This window comes from Anas acuta, chromosome 11 (assembly GCF_963932015.1).
Source record: "Anas acuta chromosome 11, bAnaAcu1.1, whole genome shotgun sequence".
Classification (NCBI taxonomy): Eukaryota; Metazoa; Chordata; class Aves; order Anseriformes; family Anatidae; genus Anas; species Anas acuta.
In genome coordinates this window covers 3,798,440-3,819,535 of record NC_088989.1, presented here as the reverse complement: position 1 = coordinate 3,819,535, position 21,096 = coordinate 3,798,440, and the positions used below count along the sequence as shown (strand labels likewise).

General features: G+C 42.1%; 1 long non-coding RNA gene across 2 annotated transcripts in view; it reads left to right on the top strand.

The window, feature by feature from the left end:
* Positions 1-21,096, top strand: part of LOC137862456 (uncharacterized) — a 111,186-nt gene that overhangs the window by 23,037 nt on the left and 67,053 nt on the right. The window contains exon 3 of one of the 2 annotated variants that reach the window (XR_011100288.1): positions 1,694-1,826. The exons of the other annotated variant lie outside the window; for it this stretch is intronic. This is a non-coding gene — a long non-coding RNA (uncharacterized lncRNA). Of the gene's footprint in view, positions 1-1,693; positions 1,827-21,096 lie in introns of those variants that run through there. 2 annotated transcript variants of the gene reach the window in all.

The following is a 21,096-nucleotide window of genomic DNA, read 5'->3' as shown; positions in this document are numbered from 1 at the left end:
CTAAGCCCTACTTACCGCTATAATAAGCCTGTCTGTGACGGGCATGTGGTTATGTATATCCTACAGAAGAAATCTACAGAGCTTTTCTGTTATTCCAGCAAAACTAGACAACTGGACAATTCCTAAATAAACTCAAAAGCAGGGGACAAGCAGCCAGTCTTTGTATATGGAAATGCCTGAACTGGATTTTGGATGCTCAGCAGTGCTGCTGAGCACCAGGTGCGAGGCATGTTTGGGCTTTGACGGAGAACTTCAAATAGGACTTTGTTTTTTTTCATATCCTGTTAGGAAAAAGGCAATGCTGGGCAACTTCCTGGGTAATCCATCATGACAGCTTTTGGTGCAGACTGGTGTGTGTTTCCAGAGGTGACTGCTTTGGTGCACAGCCTGAGAGCTGGGAAGGGGCAATTATTTTAATTGAAAGGGCTCAGCAATACCTCTTGACTCAGGGGGTACCATTAGTATTACCTTCTGCTGCCCAAAACGGCTCTTGTTTCACCAATTTCACCATTCCCTTTTCTTCTGGTCACTAATATAAGAAAAGTGAGCTATGTGTTAGAGAGGCAGCTGGAAGAGCTGGATGCTAATGCTAAAATGTTCTGTTACAAGTTGGTTTTCAAATGATGCAGCTCCTGCAACAGAAAGGAGAAAAACCCTTTGATAATTTTACTGCAAAATGGGTAGTTCATCTCTATAGAGAATAAAAGTGTCATTGATCTCTATGATAAATTGTATCTCAGCATCTGAAAATATAGACCTTGTTTTTTTTCTTGATACGGATGACCTTGCCTCTATTGTAAATCAAAAGTAACCAGGGATTTGTGGCTCTTGTAAGAGCTGCGGGGGGAGGGAGGAATTACTCTGAAGCTGTAGCCCCTTTTGGAGCTGAAGGAAGGTAAGGGCAGAGCTGCTCAGTTTCATCAGGTTTATCCCAGGATGGGTTTCATTTTCTGTTGGCTTGAGGCTTCGCGTTGCCCACTTCCCAGAGTGTGAGATGAGCTGAAGAGCAAAGTGAACGTGGGAGAATTGGGCCAGGAGGGGGTGGAAGGAGCCTCCAGCCCAGGTTTGTGCACCAGCCGTGTCTGTTTAGGGGCTGTTTCTGTTCATTCCAAGTACAAAGCTTTTCTCACTTTGCTCCTTTTAGACTTTGAATTAAGAACAGAGCAGTAGTACTTCATTTCACTTTATGAATGGGGGGGAGGGGAGGGGGATTATATCAATTCTTAGGAATTAAATGGTTCTGATTTGCAGTAAATTTCAGAGCCTAACCAAAGCTGATGCTAAAGACATGGGCTAGTGCTGCAAATGGAAAACCAATGCGGCAAAAAATAAAAATAAAAAACTGTAACTCCCACATTATCTGCTTTAAAATATTTTATTTTGTTTCAAGTTGAAATACCTCAGTTTGATTTTAAAAGCAGGACAATTCTGTTGATTTCCATGAAGATGAGACCAGCTTCTTGCTTTCCTCATATTCCTGCTGTCGTAGCATGCAAGTGGGAGATCCTGAAAGATCAAGTTGTCCTACAAACACGCTCTTCACTCCTCATCCATCCAGTGCTGCTGAACAAGGCAGGATCTTTTAATTGAAGCTCATGTTCATTTAATTAGAGACCATATAATTATGCACAGGCACAAGGGGGCAAATTAAGGTTGCACAGTCAATCTCAGCTGTGGCATTTTTAACTTTCAGGTGCTTGACTTTGCATCTTGAGCAACACGGAGAGAATGTTATTGCTGCTCCTCTCTCCGCTAGACCTTGCCAAGTTAGAAGAAAAGTTGGATTTCTTTAATAAATACGGCGGTAGCAGCACTGGGGAGGGAAGTTTTGTAGCAACTTGACAACACAATATTCTTCTAAAATAAACCTCTTCTGCTTGTTCTGAGAGTTCAGCTCTAGACACCCGCCCCCTTCTGCTTTCTCCCAGACCACACACATTCACTTTCTTTAAAAATTTTGGCTTTCACACTGCAGCAGCTAGTTGACGGGCTCAGTAATTTAAAATCCCTGTAGCAGGAATGTTTGCTGCTTGCACCATTACTGTTTCACAGGGAAGTTATTCTTGCTTCAGTATTCTTCAGAGCTATCAAAAGTACTTCTGTGTAGTTTCAACAGAGGAGTCAGGATGCAGCAAAACTTGATTTATGGAACTCTGCTTCAGGAACCTACCACGTGCCTCGGTTAAAAGGAAAGAATATTTCCTAAGCTACACCAGAACACGGAGACCTTTGCAAGCAATTTAGGTTCGCTGTCCCCTGCCCAGAATAATAGGGCTATGATATGACTACTCTCACTTCAGTGTCTGCACAAGCACCACCAACCACTATAAAAGACACAGGGATTTTCTTGCTGCCACAGAGTCGGTAGCAGGAAGGATGCTGCTGGCAGTGCAGGAGGCTGCAGCTGGCCGTGTAGCAGTGTGCTGCCCGAGGGCTGCCCTCTGCTTGGCGCTCAGCTGTCCCCTCATGCAGCACCATCCCGTTCCAGCCTGGAGACAGGTTATCCCCCCTGCTGCAGGTGCATTCTGTATTTGTGGATTTGGGCCCCAAAAGTAGAATATCTAAAGAGGAACAGCTATACTTGATATGCAACAGGCATCTTTATTTCTTTTTCAATATGCTTCTGAGCTGAAGGATTGGGCTGTACCAAGAATCTTTGTAAAGACCATGGAGCAAAAACATCATCTCATTGTCTTACAGGGCTTGACTGCAGCAAAGGTATTAAAAGTGCTGTTAAAGGCAAATGGCAATGCAGGGTAAAATACATTCCAGTCAATAACTCTATTTACAGAGCAGACTAAATCACTGTTCTTTGAAACCAGTACCATGTATCACAATAAAACGAATAGCAGTTGAAAAGGAAGCCCTTTCCTTGACAGCTGATGATATAATCTGGGAAACGGGGCCTGTTGCTCATCCTTCGATTGCATTAAAAACGCCAGGAGGCTTCAGGAGCGAGAGCACTCTCTGTTAAGTGGGTTAATGTTAACGAGACATACACGGATCACAAACCTCACGTCTTGAATGAGAAGCAGGTAGGTCACGTCTCTCTGCAGCTCTCACGTTTACAAGATCCTTGACCCCTCAGGAATGAGTCTTCTCATCCTGCTCTCAGCCAACGTGCAGGACCAGGAGTACTGGGTGAACGTTTTTTGTTGAGGAGTGCAGCTCACAGGTGAGCAGATGGGTAGGAAAGGCAAAGCTCTCTGAGCCCAGGCCAACAGTGTGCTCTGGGGATGGAGGAGGCTGCTGCATAACATCCTCGTGCCTGAATCTGGAAATGAGTAATATTTAGGGCTTGAGTGCAAGAGAAATGTCAGGAGACCAACACTGTTAAAGTGGATAAAACACTTTAGGAAAATAATTCTAACACTTGAGTCGTATTTTACATTTATGATGACACCGTGTCAAAATAAGCTTTGATGAAAATTAACTTGTGGCTGAAGGAAGGAATATATTACAAGACTTGCATTTAAGTCTTTTTAGAGAAGAGTTTGTTATTGAATGGCAACGTTTCTTTTGGGTTGTTCTTGAAATGCTGGAAATTTAAACCTTTTTTTTTTTTGAAAAATGTAGCAAGCTAACTTAGAGTCGATTGTTTTCCTAGGAGAAATACCCCAGTGGGTGTTGGGATATTTATCTGTACAAGCTAATCAACTAGTTGTTGTAATGGGGGCTGACAGTTGTGGCAGCTTCATAGTAATATCCTTTTATTATGTCTTCTGTCGGTGGGATCATATGCTTGAGTAGCTGTCTCTGAAATCCTTGTCACATGGAGTAACCACCGCACCTGTGCCCGTTTGGTGTTAGAGCCTTTTAAGAATATTGGCGTGGATTGTAGGAGCCAATTGAATAGCTAACCTCCAGAGTACAGTAAAATAACTTTATTAGGCATTATAAGCAGTGTCATTGAATTTGTTTTGTCTCTCTCTTATTAAATCTGCTCAGTTAGCTGTTCATTTTGAATCCCTGTAGTTATTAAATACTCATTCTAGAGCACAACCAATATTACATTAGCACGGCTACAAACGAAGTTTCAGAATTCTAGGGCACAGAGGCTGTTGGCAGAACAAAGTAACGATGAGATTGCTGTAGATGGGGGTCGATGGACACGGAGCTGTCCTGAAGCACTGTAGGATGCTCCCGTTACGCCTGTGACCAGTGCTTGTGGCTCGGTGACCGCTGGCAGCAGGAGTGGCCACCACCGGCGGCTTGCATTGATTGAAGCAGCCAACAAGAGGTTTCTGAAATTGTCCTGGTGATGACGAAGAGGCCCCCCCTCACCCTCTCCTTAAGGGCAACACAGTCTTTTAAATTCAAAAGACTCACAGCGATTTTTCAGGCTGACAGCCGGGAGGCTCTGGCCAGCAGCTCTTCAGCCCCGCGTACCTCCCGGGCACTGCTGGGTGCCAGAATTTGTCAGCTCCATGGCAGAGAACTTGGTGGTGGTGGTGGTTGGACCTGCCCTTGCTTTGATGTAGTGTGGGCAGCCTTTTGAGGCTGGTCAGGATAAATACAGAAACGAAGCGAGTTGAAGGGTCCTGAGGATGCTTGACTTATGCAGCTTGGGTGAATTGGAGGTTCAGGAGCGTCAAGTGGAGGAGCTATTGCTAACCCTGCGAGTTAGTGTATGGCAAATTATTTCCCATGCAGAACACTCGTGTAGCGGATGTGGGAATGCTGAAGGTTACTGGATATACAGCACATCCTTCTAATGAGGCAGTTATGTTAGTTACGGAGTTGGGGGTAGCATTTTCTTTCCTTTTTTATTTTTTTATTTTTTTTCTCCTGTTTAGAATAAATTCAGAAGTTTAAATTCCTTTCTTTTTTTTTTTTTTTTTTTTTTTTTTTTTTTGGAAAAGTACTGTAGAACAAGTTGAATTTCCTTTAGTGAATGAAATAATTTTTTTCCTTCGAAACTAAATGTAACAAGAATTTAATAATTCATGAATTGAGCTTCAACATCTTTTAAATAATAGATAGACTGTCATGCCAAGTTCAGCTGCAAGCTTACAGAGCATACGTTTTTATGTTTTTCTTTGACATTTTGGAGAATTACAGAACAACAAACATTTATTTTGTATTTCTGCTCATTTCAATATTTTATTCCTTTCAGGTTGATTTAGGAAATAAAAGCAACATTTTCCCCCCCAAAAGTAACTAGCTTCAGTTTCTGATGGAAAAAGAGAACAGTAGAGAGAGAAGACCTAGGTATACGGTCATAAATGATTCACTGGACTTCTGGTTGACAGATAGAACAGTTTTATAATAACCTTGTTTATTATTTTTCTTATCAGTGGAATCAGATGTTTAAATAGCTCTACTGCAAAGTGCTGTGAGGTTGACTAACAATTACACCTCTGTCACCTCTGCTGTCTTTGTCCGTTTCAAAATAATCAGACTGGATTTATTTTATTGGTTATATTTTCCCCTCCTCGATAAAATAGCAACAATTTCCAGTTGATGTGGCAAGTTGCAGAAGCAGCATGTCATTTAGTGATATTTTTGGATATGGGGTGAATGAGGAGTCTCCTGCTTAAAGCAAAAGGAACCCCGTTGTCCCTGCTGCTGCCTTTCAGAGTAATATCAATTCAGTGGAGGAACAACTGGCTCTCAGGTGATGGATTGTCTCATCAATCTTGGCAAGAACCTCGAAAATCAGTGGAAAGGTTACAGCTGATTTCATGAATAGGTATCCTCCCCTCCTTTATTTTGAAAAAATACCTCAAAGTGCCAGAAATGGAAAGACTTTTCCTCCCTTCCTTCCCATGAATGTGCACCTTTTGCAGTTCTCCCTACCACCTCTTTGTTTGTTTGTTTGTTTGCAATGGAAGTTCACGCCAGAGTTGGCAAGGACAAAGACAGTTATTATTTAATTAATTTCAGTTTTTTGTAACTTGTAGGACATCCTAATGTGAATACTGTTCAGTTAAAGACGTGAAGTTTGTGAAATGAGTGCGTTGATCTCAGTTCTCTACTCAATCACAGCAGAAGTTGTACCAAATGAAAAATCGGGCCATGGGGATTTGTTTGAACAGATGCAGTTGCAGTTCGAGAGTGAAAGTTCTTAAATGTCTCTGGTAATAATTCATTGCTGTGATTTTATTTTTCTTTTTATGGTTTTCTGGAACTGAAGAAGCAGAGGAGTAAGAGGTGTATAAGAATCCAATGCAGAGTATTTGAAGTGGTTCACACTCAATTTCTGTGAAGGGTGAATAGTCGTTCACTGTATCTCTGTTTTTGTCTCATACTATTTACAAACTATGAACTTGCCTTATCAGTCAAATGGGAAAATCAGAATTTTAAGGGAATCATTACCTTTTCAACTTTTCCAAGCCTAGAAAGATAACATTGGCACTTACAGTGTATTAACAGGCAAAAATCAATCAAAACTTCACTGTGATAAATGTTCCCACGTGTGAAATTACAATGAATCTGCAATCAGTTCCAGCTTGTTCAACTCCATTGGAAATGGTTCAGTAATCTGGGTGGTTATTTGCAATAACTCATCAAACTGATAATAATGTTTATTGCACCATATGTTATCGCTTAAGTATCAAACTGCAACTTTTACAATTTCATTGAAGGGGAAATAGGTTAATAATAAAATCAGTTAGAACTTGAGGTCTCTTTCTTTTCTTTTGGAAAGCTGAGTGTATTTCTTGGAGCCTCCAAAAAAGGACATGGAGAGGCAGTGTTCCTATCACCTACCTCGTGCACAAAGTTAGGCCAATCTACCAGCCTAACTTTTTGTAGAGAAAATGCAGAAAAAGATCTTTGGCAGAAAGATTTGGAGCTAATAAATAAGGGTCGCAGGCTAAGCTAGGCTCCCAGCTCTGCTACCAGTTGGGCTCTTAGCCCATGAAACACCCGACAGAAGGAGGAAGGTGTAACCTGCCCTGGCTGGGTATTTTTAGCACTGTTTCACCCAAACACTCGAGTTGCTTTCAATGGCCTTTGTAGCATGGTTATAGCTAGGAACACAATTTCTGGCAAAGATTTCTTGTACAGGAAGCTATAAAAATTCATTGCTAAAATGTAGTCTCTGCCCTAAAATTTTGCTAGCATATGTAGTTTGAGATTCAAGTTGTGAGATCTGGCATAATGCTGTTTTGTTCTCCTTTGTTATACTATTTGAAAGCTGGGCCTCTGTGTTCATTTCTGATCTTTTATTTCTAAAAGATTTTGGAAAAAAAATAATTCTCAGTGAGAATCTTTTATCAAGCACCTTTTCACACAGGATGTTTCCCTTTCTTATTGAAAATGTTGTGAGCAACTTAATCCCAAGGGGAAAAGAGTGCTAATATTCAGTGGTGATGGAAGAAAATAATTTGAACGTGGCAGTGCCATGGAAGGAACATTTTGATTAAAAATGCAAGAACATTCAATCATTGTATCTAGCAGACCATATGTACATGAAAAGCCTATCTTCATTCTTATCATTCTGGGTGCTCGTTTTCAACAGAATGATTGATTGGCAAGATTCCTATTTCCACACCTTTCATCTATCTTCAGTACTTTCATAAATGTTGAATTAAGCAGTTTTTATGAAACTTATCATAAACTGGAGTGTTCATCGAAAGTGACTGTGACAAAGTGGATTCTCCTACTCTTGAACTTCAACAGCAATATTGCACAATACATTTATTTCTGCCTGGTTAAAAACATGGTGTTTTTTTTTTTTTTTTTTCTTCCTTCCCTCAGTATGTGAAATGCCCAAGAAAATTAGAAAGACTGAAGGGATTTTGAGAAAAGGAAAAGAGAACCTCTTGGACTGAGATCTAGATCCTTATTTTAGCTGGGGAAAGTGTGGCTAGTGCCTTTGTAAAGTTGATATTTTCTGTTTGTTCTTAATGTCATTTTGTTTTGACTCATTCCTTTTGAGATCTCTTGTTATTTTGGTATAATACCTTGAAGCCCTTGTCTGTTGTCTTCTGTGTCTTTGGGACCAGTGCTGTCTTCTGTGTACCATGACTTGGGCAGGCTACTTTGGCTTGAAACTAAATCACGTTGGGCTTGAGGAAGCAGGGATGAGCCGTATGCAGATCTGCAGCTGGACGGCACCGCTGACAGTTTGTTGCAGCAGATAAATTTCCTCTTGGGTTGTGTGTCATGAATCTTCCCATGTGAGAACTTGATGGGGCTACATTTCCCCACAGCAGTGCGAATCCACAGTTGTGTGCAAATGCCTGCCTTTATCGGGCAGTTTGTCTGCTCTGGAGCTGTCAGAGCCACATTACGTTACACCTGCTGGCACTTCTGCTACTGCCATCTCCCATGAAGTACCTTCCAAATAGGGTTTATGTTTTTCCTGGGGAAAAGATATATAAATGCTTGATTCACGGGAACACATGGAACCTGCAGATGTATCGGTGTCACTGCTTCCCCCGGTTACTGAATTAAATGGCTGGAAAAGGGCAATCAAGGTGGCTGTCACATGCCATTGCATGGAAGTTAGTGCAACATCTGCTTTGCCTGCTGTTTCAGAAGCCACTGGTGCGTGTTGTAATGGGGAATGGAATCACTACTACTTTTCTTCATTTTATTGGTGAAGACTTTACATGGGGAAATGCTTAAATTATGCTAAGAATAGCCTTGTGTAAGTTACCGTAGGAAGTTGATATTTCTACCCTGTTCAACGTTTAAGTTACAAGAAGCTTGGAAAAAGGACATCTCACTTCTTTTGTAGCCACACTGACTTTTATCCCTTCATCATTTGCCTGAGCACCTAGAGCTTTTCACTTCTTGCTCTTGGGAGTGCCACCATTCATTGCCTGATTAGTATTGTTGATGCACAGAGCGAGTTAATTGTAGCTATAATCATTGGAAGCGGTTGGTGTTGTAATTTGGTATTTTCTCAAAGAACCATTAGAAGCGGATGCAATATAAACTCCTAGTTAAAAGCAGTATGATGCATGGGCTTTCTGAAGGCATGGGGGAAAAGTAGCTATTGGTAGCAGAACTTGTAGTTAGAGGCATTTATGTTGCTTCCCTCTGGGAGTATGATGGGAGGGTAAAACTTTTATGCTATCAGGCATTTGTAAGCAATTCTCCAGCTGGGACTTTAAATTGGAATAGCTCTATTATTCACGTGTACCCCAGAACTCTTTGGAAAATCATCTGCTGCTTCTTCTAGCTGTGAGTGGCCTTAGCCACATGTGCTGCTGGTGAAAGCATAAAAGAAAAGCTGCTTCCTGGACTTGGAAACCCCAGGCCATATTCCCCACGCTTTCAGGTGCTGCTTGTGTCTAAGGCAGTCTCTTGCCTGGTAAAATGGTTTTAGATACAATAAACTCACCGCGTGCATCAAAAACATTCAAATGAGTTGTTGCAGAAGTGATTTTTGTTCCTGAGTCCGCAGTCAAGACTTGGGACGTGATGCTGGGTACGTGGCAGAAGAGGCGGAGGGAAAGCACTGAACCTCCGTCAGCCCTGCCTGGGAACCTCACTTCAACTGCTTAACAGTCGTGTGAAAACGGGAGCAGCACCACCATCTCCTTTTCCCTTGCTACCTTGCAGAATCTAATTTGAAACTCTGCGTGCTTTTGGCTTATGCATGCTTTGGTTTGTCTGTGCATTTGTTGTATTTTCTGGCAGTCTCATGCTTTCAGGTAGGCTTGTAACAGCAGGTGAGGATGCTCATTGATGATAGCTTTGGGGCCAAATCATGCTTGTACTATTCAATTGCCTACATGAGTAGACAAACTCTGGTTCAGGTGTGCTTTAATCCTGTAGTATTTAATTGTTCTGGAAGTAGCACAGTGAATGGGTAAGAGTGAATGGGTCAGTGATGGTTTTGGTTCAGGGATCAGATCCTCCTGGTAGGGACTGCATCTGGTTTAAGACTGGAACTGGGTGCTGGGAGGGTGGCGATGCCATTCAGATATTGTCTTTGGCCTATTGCAGTTTGTCTTGCTCTATTGTCTCTCATTATCCCAAATTGGATTAGTAGATTGTTTCTTTTCTAGTTACTTCTCATCAGAATTCACCGTGCATTCGGCTTGGGGGCCCTGATTGCTGTGAGGCTGGGGACAGCATGGGCAGACAGCTGGAGCAGGCAGCAGCACAAAATTTATGAATGTGGTCCCCAAATCGTCAGTTAAGTCAACTGTGAGGTCAAAGAACCAAACTCAGCCATAGTGTGGAAGTGCTGTTGACTACAGTAAGGCAGCAATGGTTAATACGAGGGTTTTTCAGCAAAAGGAGTTTTAGGCAAATGAAGTTGTACTCAGCTTATCAGTATCACAATTTCTTGTTTTCTGGGAGTGCTGCTGGTGGCTGCGCGCTGTATCTCACAGCAAGTACCTCTGAATTATTTATAACCGGCTCAATTTGCAATAGTAGAACGTGAGCATTTTCTGGCCTAAAATTAGTCTAGGCAGAGTCTCTCCTGAAGCCCTTGCCAGTTAGTAGAAGTTGTTGCCAATCGCCAGTCCCACCATGTTTTACCAATTTTACCCAAGCTCTCGTAAACTCACTCAAATGCAGGCTATTTACAGCAGCCAGGCTGGGCTGCAAGCCTCCTTTTTGGGCTCTTAAATTCTGGAGAGCTGATGATTTCAGCACACGTGGTTGTCATACCCACGCGACCTCCTTCTCCACGCCCCGTTGATGTCACTGTGAGCCATCACAGAGCCTGCTTCAGTGACTCGGGAGGTTGGCGGTGAGCACAAGGGCTTGGGGTAGGTTTTGGGGCACATTGGTGCCATAGTTGGGGTGTCTGGAGAAGAGGTAGGACTGTTTGGATGCCCTGCAGTGCTGTGACAGCAGCTGGAAGGAGCTGTGGCCACCTGGAGGGACGAGGGGAGGCTGAGTGCGTGGTGGAAGAGGCCGGCACCATTGAACAGTTGGTTTGCTTCCCGAGCACGGTTTCAGCTGGTATTTTTACTTACTTCACCTTGTGGGTGAAGATGCGTTTGTGAGACTATTAGGTTATGAATTTAAATTAATTCATGAGTTTATCTTTTAATGAGTTTAATAATGCAGCGTCGTTTTTCTCTCAATTTAGCTGAACGTGGATTCCTCATTTAGTTAAAAATTTGAAATCGTACAGGCTACACAAGAAATTAGGTTCTTAATGACTGTTTTATTCAATTATTGTAGAGATACTTGCCCTATCATAGTTAATGTTCCATTTTGAAATTAACGTTTTACATACCTCTCAAGCCCCTTTTGAAACATATTTTAATGTAATTTTTAACAATGAGATTGGAAAAATTTTGTTTTGAGTAGAAATTAAATTATTTGCTGAAAATTGGAAAATGGTGGTTTTAGTAACCGTTAATTCTTTTTTAAAACCAAAAGTTAATAGTTAATTTTAACAAAACCTCAAAGTTTCTTGGCTTAGGAAAAAAAAAGTCCTCAAAGTCTGTTATTCCTCAAATGGCACTAATAGAAATGTAATTATTATTGTAACTTTTTGTTGGTGGGTAACCTTTTTCTTCAGCAGCAATTATCGATTTACAGAAAATTGATAGATAATTGTGACAGTAGGTATAATTCAGAAAACAGTTTTCTATAAGGGGGAGAATAGGAATTCAGGAAAATTTTTAGACCTTATTCATCATGCCTGGAAGTTAGTGGCTAGTCGTTAGATGAGGAGATGATTGGAAAGGAAAGCCTAGAGGTGTTTTCTTGTAACAACTACTGTGCTTTTCCTGCCATACCATCACATAATGAGAGGAATATTGATGAGGAGAGGGTCCTAGAAAAATGGGAAAATATGCAATCAGATCAAATGGAAATGCATTTCGGAGAACTGCATTGGCATCTGCTTATTTTGCAGAGCCCCATTTAAATAGCAAGGCTGCAATGTGATCTAGTTCAAATAAATACTGAGCATTAAGGTGACAGCTTAAGTGCATTGCATTCAGTGGTAGTGGGCACTGCTAAGGATATAGTTTCTTTTTAACAGTAAGTAGTAAAGTGTTGTAGTAAAAATGGAAATCTTAGCAATACAATAAATAACCAAACTGCTCTGAGTAGCGATACATCAGCGAAGAAGCTTCACCCACAAGGCGCCACTCTGGTATTGCCAGCCAAAAAAACTACGGGAAACAGGCAAGTGAAACTGGCACCCTGTGAGGGTGGCGTGAGGTGGGTGCAGAAAGTGTGACTGAGCCTGTAGTCTAAGGTGTGTGCTGAGGTTATTCACATAGTTCTCAGGTAGGGCTAGAAATTGGGCATTGGGTGTTACTTGGGACAAAAGGAGCAGCAATGGCCTTGGATGTGACAGCACCTGGAGAGCCAGAGGGGAGCCTGGAGAGCAAGGAGCCCAGGTGAGAGGCTGGGGTGGTGGTCATAGCTGAACGTGGGGCAGCTGCTTACATTTCCCTTCTTCTGGCCTTCCCATATCATGGTTAATTATTCCTGGCTGTCCAGCTTGAACTTTCTCTCCTGTATTCCACTGTAACATGTGCCAGGTCTGTCTCTTCCATAGCTGCACAGGAAATGTTCTGTTGTTGGGCCCTGTGTGGCTGCAGGGTGTTTTTTGTTTTTGTTTTGGCCTTTTTTTTTGGATGGAGAGGAGAAGGATTGGGTTCTTTTTTTTTTTTTTTTTTTTTTTTTTTTTTTTTTTTTTGTTTTGTTATTTTTCTTCTGTGATGTGTACTGTGCTACACATTTCACTCATGCCAAAACCCTCCGGGTATTCTGAACACCTGGAGAGCTGTGTCCTGTAGCTTTGTAACCCAGCTGTCAGCTTTAGCAAAGAGTCTGCAATTAAAAATTCACTGAAGTGTTAATTGCAAATCAGGGTCAGTTGGATGACTCAATTTCAGGCATCCTCCTACCTGATCAAGGGTTTAGAAGCAGTCATTTGTCTACTGAATCAAAAGTCATTTGTCCATTGTAATTACACCCCATCAGAGTGTATCCTGCAAAGAGGTGCTGGAGATGGAGAAGAGCTTGCAGAAGTGATCACGTTAAGGAAATTAAAATAGAGCTGCAACCAGCATGCCTGGAAATGCTGCTCCATGTGTGCAGTGGTCACTGCACACCGAGTCATGCTGATGCCTACCTGGGCATCTAAAGAATCTGAGTCTGATTGATATAAAACATCTTCACCTCACTGTCCTGTAGTTCTTGTCCTTAAAAGTATATCTGTTGCTAACAAAAATATGTTTGTTTCCATTTAAGTAGGAAAAAAAAAACAAAAAAACAACACACCACCACAACAAAAAAACCCACAGTTTATTGTATTCCTCTTGTGCACAAGCGGTTGCCATTCATTCTTGTAGATTCTAGCTCCAGTTACAGCTGTACTATCCAGTCAAATGCTTTTGAGAGATGTTACTCAGGTAATCAGGTATTCAGAAACAATTAAGAAAAAGAATGACACAAAGATAAATAGATATGTATCCTGTGTCCTTCCGAGTGAAATCCCGAGAAATTTTTATGCTCTAGACTGGTCAACCATCTTATGGAAAGCAATATTTTGGCACGACATGCCCTAGTCTGGTGAACTCTGTTTTTTTTTTTTTTTCCTTTTTTTTTTTTTTCTTTTTTCTTTTCTATAGTGGTTTTTATTTCTTCTGTCTGTTTTCTAGAATTTAGAAAGAATTACCCTGATACAGGTTGCTAAAGAAATTAAAGTGGCTGATGCATTGACTTGAGTGCTATCCTACAGTTTTTAAAAGCTCCTTCAATTGCAGGTAGCAATGTTAGCTCATTGTGTTCAGATCACATGCACTGAGCAACAGTTTTTAAATAAAGGCTTACTGCTGGCCCATTGATTTAAGACATCTTTTACTGCGGGGTGTTACCTTGGCCACCAAGGTGGTTTTGACTAGGCTTTCCCGTGTGGGAGTTGAGATAGCAAACCTTTTTCAAACAGCTCACATGGCAATTAATATTAAAAACTGTATGCAATTATCCCATTCTTATTTCAGAAGAAATTAATGCTCGTTGTTGAAAAGCACTTAAGAATAGGAAGGTAAAAAACAACATTTTATTCTGTACCATTTGCAGAACTTAGTGCATGGACAGCTTGCTTTTCCCTACCTGTTTTTATTTCATGTGAAAGTTCAGGGATTCTGTTTCTCTTCATTCTCAGTATCCCTTCGATGGGAAAGATAATGCACAAGTTGGCTACTGCGTGGAGAAATACATATACTTATTTGATTATGTATTTCTTTCCATGTATACAGGAGAAAATAAAGGCAGTAAATGGCAGGGCTACAACAAAGCAGAATTTTCTGTTTTCAAACTAGATGCTGGAGAGCTTCTCCAAATGAGTTCTTCATGCCTGAAATGTGGCCACAGGCAACACTTGTGGAAGCAGTGGGAGCAGCTCTGGAGTTTACAGTTTACTTTGAGTGACCAGTCAAAATCCTGGCACAGCTGCTTGGTTGGGTCACTGTCGCAGGTCTGCTTCACTGGGTAAAGGAGCCTGGGGTGTGAGGTTTTGTTTTTGTGTACCCAGAGTTCTGTGTCTACCATAAGCATTTAAATATGAGGTCTGAAATTGATCCGAGTGCTCTGTTCTGTGTCATGTGAAGAGTAATAATATGCTTAAATATTTACCAACCCCAAACATGTTAACAATAATATAATAGTATGTACTGCAGGAACACCACCTCATTAATTTACTGAATATTGCCTTGAATGGGATAAGAGTCGGCTTTGTCTTTGCTTTAGTATGGTAATCTTTAAACCCTGGCTTATTCAAAATAAATCAAAATCTTTTTTTTTTTTTGTCATCAGTAACCTGCTTTATTTAGGACACATTTCCTACTTCTATTTTCTCTGCTGGCATTTATCTGCTCGCAAATGGATTTATTATCAAGTAATCCTAGTTTTAAACAAAATGTCTTTTGCTATCTCAAAACCCCAGGCTTTTCTGTGTTTGCTCTTCTACCAATTAAGTAGCATGAGTCAACGAAAGCCTTTTTCAAAGCGCCATCCAAATAGTGGTGTAGAAGGAAATCCTGATGGCTACTCCGTACTTAAAGCAGGTGGTGGATAAATGTCTCGTTCAAGTACAGGGACCGGGAGAAGCAGGGAGGATGGGTATGTCTGGCAGTGATTTCCTTCACTGTCTCTGCCTCTTTACCGCTGGGCTATTCCATCCCCTATGTGCCTGGGACATCATGGTGTACCTCTACAAGTTACTGACTGTGGCTGCATAGTGAATCATGTTTATCTGATGATCCACTTCAGAAAGAGCTAATGTTTTGAATAATAATAATAAAAAAAAGTGTTTTGCTTTGGTTGGTTTGCTACCAGGTTAGTACTCTGTGAAGCTGTGTGGTAAGTGTGCCCTGACAAAGGAGAGGTGATGGGGACTACAGGAGTTGGGGGCACGACAGGACCGCCCGTTTTGGCAGTAACATCATCTCAGTGTAGCTTAGGCCAAGGAAGCTGCTGTGACCATGTTGCATCTTTTTGTTGACAACTTTGTTCTTCCTTCTCCCTCCAGTATGCTTGCTCTGTGCTGTACCTGTAAGTTGTGTACCAGGTGTCCGAGTTCTCTGTGATAAGAAAGTGGGGAAGGATTTGGACCTCGAAAGAAGTTCTGCTGACTTCATGATGCTGTACCAAGCAATATAAGATTGTAGGGACTTGATTCATTTTTCCTTTCACACTTATCTGTGACCTTCTTCAGCCTCAGGATTCATCACTATTCAGAGATGAAAGCATCTCATTTCCATACCAGCACCCTTCCCCATATAGGAGTTGTTGGTATTTATGTGTAGCTAGAATAACGGGATAACTGTAAACAGGAGCATGCAGATAAGAAAATTACCAGCCATTTATTCATAAACTGGTCAAAGGAACTGCATCTTTTATCCATGGATAAATATAAAAGTAATCCCAGCCCGATAGCTTTGATACTGCAGATCTTTGTCAAAAGGTTAGACGTGAGCAACAAAGGCAGAACTGAACTATCATCTTAAAACCAAACAAAGGGATGAACAAACAACCTCCCCCCCCAGAGAACTACTACTCATTTTCATCAGACCCGCGTTTGTATTTAATTTTCTCTTGTGTATGCAGGGAGTACTGTACAGGCTTACATTAGTTTGGGTGCGTGAGAGCGTTTCCGAGCTCTGAGGAGGCGCCGTGGGCTGCTGCCAGGTGCCCCCACGTGCAGTGACCGTGTCTGTGCTGCCTGGCTCCATTGAGCATTCAGAAAGGTATTGAGCATTTAAGGCTGTGAAAGGTGCAACAGAAATTGCTCAGCCTTTCTTTAGGCCAGGTCGTGGTTGGGCTCCTGGGAGAGCAGTGGCCAGCCCAGCTGGGTCCTTGTACCTCCCGCCAGGGACTGCTGCTGCCTTCAGTGGTTGTTCGGCCAGGATTGCAGCTGCAAGGTGCTGCAGACGGTGGGTTTGTTGGTTGTATGCCAGGCTGGGTTTTTATGGGATTTGTAGCTGGAGAACTTGGGGGCTGATCAAAACAGTAGTAAAATGTAATGTTAGCAGCAAGGAGCTTCCTGGCTCTGGTCCTTGGGAGTGCGCACACTGGCAGCCAGCTTAAAAAGCAGTCAGCGACCTCGCTGCCGTTGTGCTACTGTACATCTGTGTTTCCTCAGCTAACAGTCTTCCGCTGGTTTGTGCCTGCTGCTCCTCGCTCTAGTTGTTTTATGCACACCTGCAATGAAGAAGATCTTTCCAAGTTTTTGGACGATCTCAGCTTTGGCAAATTAAAGGACGATAATGTCTGATCGATACTGCATGGCTTCCCTGCCACTTGCAGTTGCTCGCTTCTGCTTGTTGTATTCATGCAAAAAGAGAAAGAACTGAGAGGCACATTACTCTTCAGCCAGATGGAGCAGGACACGTCTCCTAATACCCTTAGCTATGTGATGATGCATCACTGCAGCAACTTATTTCTGAAGGAAGAGTAAGGATATACAGCATGTATGTGCCTGGGTAATCGTGAGGAAAGATGATGGAGAATCCTGAACAAATCCCAACCTAAACAGATAATATTACAAGCTGTGATAGGCATTGGTTTGGGTGCTGTTGTGCTCCCAGAGGAAGGCAGAGGAGGGATGGGAAGGAACCCGGGAGCCCTGTGGATAGGGTCGGTCACAGTTCTTAGCAAGGGAGGCTCACAGGGTATTAGGAGAAGAGTGTGTGCTCTCTGAGCACAGGTGCTGGAGAAACTTTTTTTTTTGAGGAGCCTGAATAGCTGTTTTGAGTGGTCCGCATCCTGGCACAAAGCAGGGTCAGCCCTTTGTGCAGGTTGCCTGGACAGGGGGTAGAAGGGTCCATACCCACCCTGGAAGCAGAACAGCCTGAATTAGGCATCATCTTAGTAACTAGTTTGGGTGCAATGATGCTTGAATCGAATCCCTCTAGTCCTTCCTATTCCATTACCTACTAATGTTATTCCTTAGTGGCAGCATGTAAGTGGTTTTGGACATCTCAGTTCTCCTCTGGAGTGCAGGAGGAGAAGTCAGATGAGGGAGAGGCACGCTGGATGGAAGGACTGGCCAATGAAGTGGCAGGTGGGCTACTAAAGGAGAGGGGATGAGGCTCACAGCACGCTGGTCCAGGGCCTGGAGAATCACCTGGTGAGGAGAGAAATGAATATTTCATCACTATTCATCACGATTATGGTACCGTGAAAAGGCACAGAAAGGAGCAGAGGAGGAGGCTGGGAACACACATTGTTCCTTTAGTGGTGCTGTGGGTTTGCTCTGATGAATCTGTCTTGCATCTCACCCAAAGAAAAGGAGTTGGCTAATGATGTGCTCTGCAGATGGATCAGTGCTGGCACTTCAACAGCTCTGTATCTGGTACACAGGTGTTTGATTCTGTTTTTGTTAACGAGCCAATAGCAGGCAGATTTAGGGAAAATTGACCACAGTTACTGCGTAGAGACAGAGTTTCTCTCCCTGCTCCCAATCTAACTCCACCATATGTTCAGCGTGTGAGCCCAAGCCACGACACATCTTCCAGTCAGCAGGCCAAGCTCACAGCTGGTGAAAGGTAAGGGTGGAACGACGCCTACCAGCGTTACTCAGCCCCATGCCTCATTCCGCAGGCTGTGTCACTTTGTAGAGCTAAGCAGACACCTCCGAAAATTGTCCCTGATTATTCGTCCTGTCACAGGCTCCTGTCCCTTTTGTTGTTGCTTGTAAGCTTTCCAGAAAGCGTTCTTCACAGCAGATGTTTGCTAATGCAGAAGATGTTAGTGAAATTGTCGTGGAAAGTAGATTTCAGGATGTTTTTCATACCAGATGTGTTTACTGGGTATGAGGCTTAAACAAAAAGGTTGCTAGAGTTGGGAAAGTTTTCGTGTCAATTTAAAATTAAATGCTGCTCAGGTATGAGCTGTGAATTTTGTGCAAGAATGAATCAATCCAGTGTGTGCCAGAAAACCTAGCACAGGTGCTAATGCAATGAAAGCTCTGGATGGATGGAAGAGAGAATAACACATTGAGGCAACATGTAGGTAATAATCCACTGGATTATAACTACATAAACTAAGAATTTATTGCTGAAACTACTCATGAAATTATAATGGGGGGGGGAGTAGGAGAGATATTAGTAAGAACTCCCATGCCTGTTGAAGTCAGTTTATAAGAAGAGAGCATGGAAAAATCAATTGCAAAACATAACATTAAATAAGTAATCGGTGGGCTGTCTGTTCTTTCCAACGTCTACAAATGTACCAGTGCTCGCAGATAGGTTTTGTTAAAATCATTGTAGGTAGTACAATAGCGTTGAGATTTTCCAAATATAATGCCTCCAGGAAGTTCTCAATAGCATCTGCTATTTACAGCAACTCTTTTCTCATAGCAATTTATTTAGGGCTGGAGAGAAGACAACAGGTCCTTCTTGTTATTCACCCTAGGTATAGGTTTTTAGATTTTATTTCATTTTGTTTTTTTCTCCTAGTGATTTGCTGGTTTTGTAGGAAGGATGTTTTCTTGGTCAGTTTGTCATAATCAGAAATAATGTAAATACTGTACGTGTCTGGCATATTTTGGACTGATAATCTCATAGCTGGAATACAAACTGTTCCAGAGTCACCACTCACGCTTTTTTCTGTTCATGACCAATTTACAGTACAGCTAATGCCTCTCTCCAGCCTCCTGAGGCACTGTTTTAGTGCATACAGAAACACTTGTGGAATTTGAGTCACGAGGGAATACAGCATGGGGAAATACTGCACGTGTTTTCTTTGGTGGTGTAACTGGGGTGGGAGGTGTTGGATCTGAGTGTCCTGCAGCTGCATGCAATGTTCGAGGAAGAGTTGGAAGGGGATGCTGCAACAAAACAGGGCAGACCCTTTTAGGAATGATGAGAGAACTGTGTTCTAAGCAATTCAGAATCCAACAGCTCTTCATCTCTAAGACTTCTAAACTGCTTCTGCAAGCGTCATTTTATTTTGAATCATCATAACTTACTGGAAAGGTATTGTAGTGTAGGAGTTGAGGGCTGTGCAGGCTGTGTTAAAGTTGTATTTATGATGATGTTCTGAACTAATACCTTAAGTTTTTATGAGACAGAATGACATTTATGAATAATTTATTCATGACATGGTAGGCTGAACTATAGCAATTTCTTCCCAAGAGTTATTTGGAAGAGCTATTGGGAAGAGAAAAATTAATGTTAACAAAAGGATGTCACCAGAGGTAGGTTGGAGAGAGAGGGAGGTCTGCAGGCAGCCTCATGGGAATATATCAGAGTGTTTATTTATATATATATATATATGCTGCTTAATTCGAATATTGTCAGGAATATGAAACATACTATAATATTCCTCAAAAAAACAAAACAACACCCCACCCATTGCATATGTTCTGAAATCAGAGTGCAGTGCCATATCCCAAGTGTGGTGGTAGCACAGCAGTGGCAGCCGTAACCTCTGTGCTGAGGTAGCTCAGGGCTGCAGACTCTCTTCATCTTTGGTTTTTCTAAATGTGGTTTTCCATTCTTAAAACACCTACTGTTGGCTCTCCTGGGCTTGCCTTGCCCGTGCTCTGCACCGTCTGGTTGCAGATCAGTTTCCAACAGGGCCCATGCGGCTCTGTTGGTGCCATCGCCCGCTGGAGGGAGGAAACGCGGTGCTGGAGCCTGGTGTTACGCCGTGCTGGAGCATCTCTGCAGGCTCTGCGCTGTGCCTCTGCCACCAGAAAGCCCTGCAAGCAGAGCCTGAAGGCAGAGCACGGGCTGTCACCCTGCATTTACCCACCTCGCAGGGCTAGGCATTGCCTCCCAGCCAAGTCACGTGCGCTTCAGCATCCCATTTAGATGATGCCAAACATGTTGCAAATCCCGCCTTGGTATTATTTTTCCTGTCGTAGCTTGTTGTTTCCTTTATTGTGTGACCACTCATCAGGGAGCTGTTTTGCAGGGATTTTGAATGTCTTGCCCATAAAAGCTGCGACTTTTCCTATATTTAGGAGATAGTGTGTTTTATTCCTCTGCGATTTGTTTTGCCTAAACTAAGCACTTTGCTTCAAAAGGGTGTCCTTGTAAATCTTTGTCCTTTTAAATTCAAAGGTCAATGATACTTTCTATATGCAAATTCAGTTGTTAAATGTATTGCACATTACTACTCCTGGCAGATGGGAAAAACTGCAAATTTATCATGGTGATGGCTTCAGGAACAAAGTAAGCAATTATAGACACAGTATGACAACTAATGACAGTCTCTTTTATTCTCTAGTGTTCTCAGTAGCCTTTCATATGAAAGGAGAGGAATAGAAGGTTACCTTAGCTGTGTGTCTAAATCTAAGCCAATATTACCAGAAATTGTAATATATCGCCTTTGTTGTTATCCATTAGAATTCAGTTTATCTTCTGGCTCTTTATAAAAACTCTTCCCGAAGATGCATTAATAAATACGAGCTTAGTTTGTGTTAAACTTTGGATTTATTCCTTGTGCACCATAAAGAATTACAGGCAGCTGAAAGGAGAATGTTCTGCTGAGGGAAGTTAACTTTTTTCTAGTCCTATTCCATATGCCGGATACACCACATTAATATTCAAAAGTAAGATATTTTATAAAGTAGATAGTTTGTTTTTATGCTGATGATGGTGTCTGTGAGCTCTGCGTGGTCACAGCTCTGCTCGGCCAGGTGTTGTGTTAAGTGCAGCAGATCACAATCCAACTGTGCAGGTTGTCAAAGACCAAGAG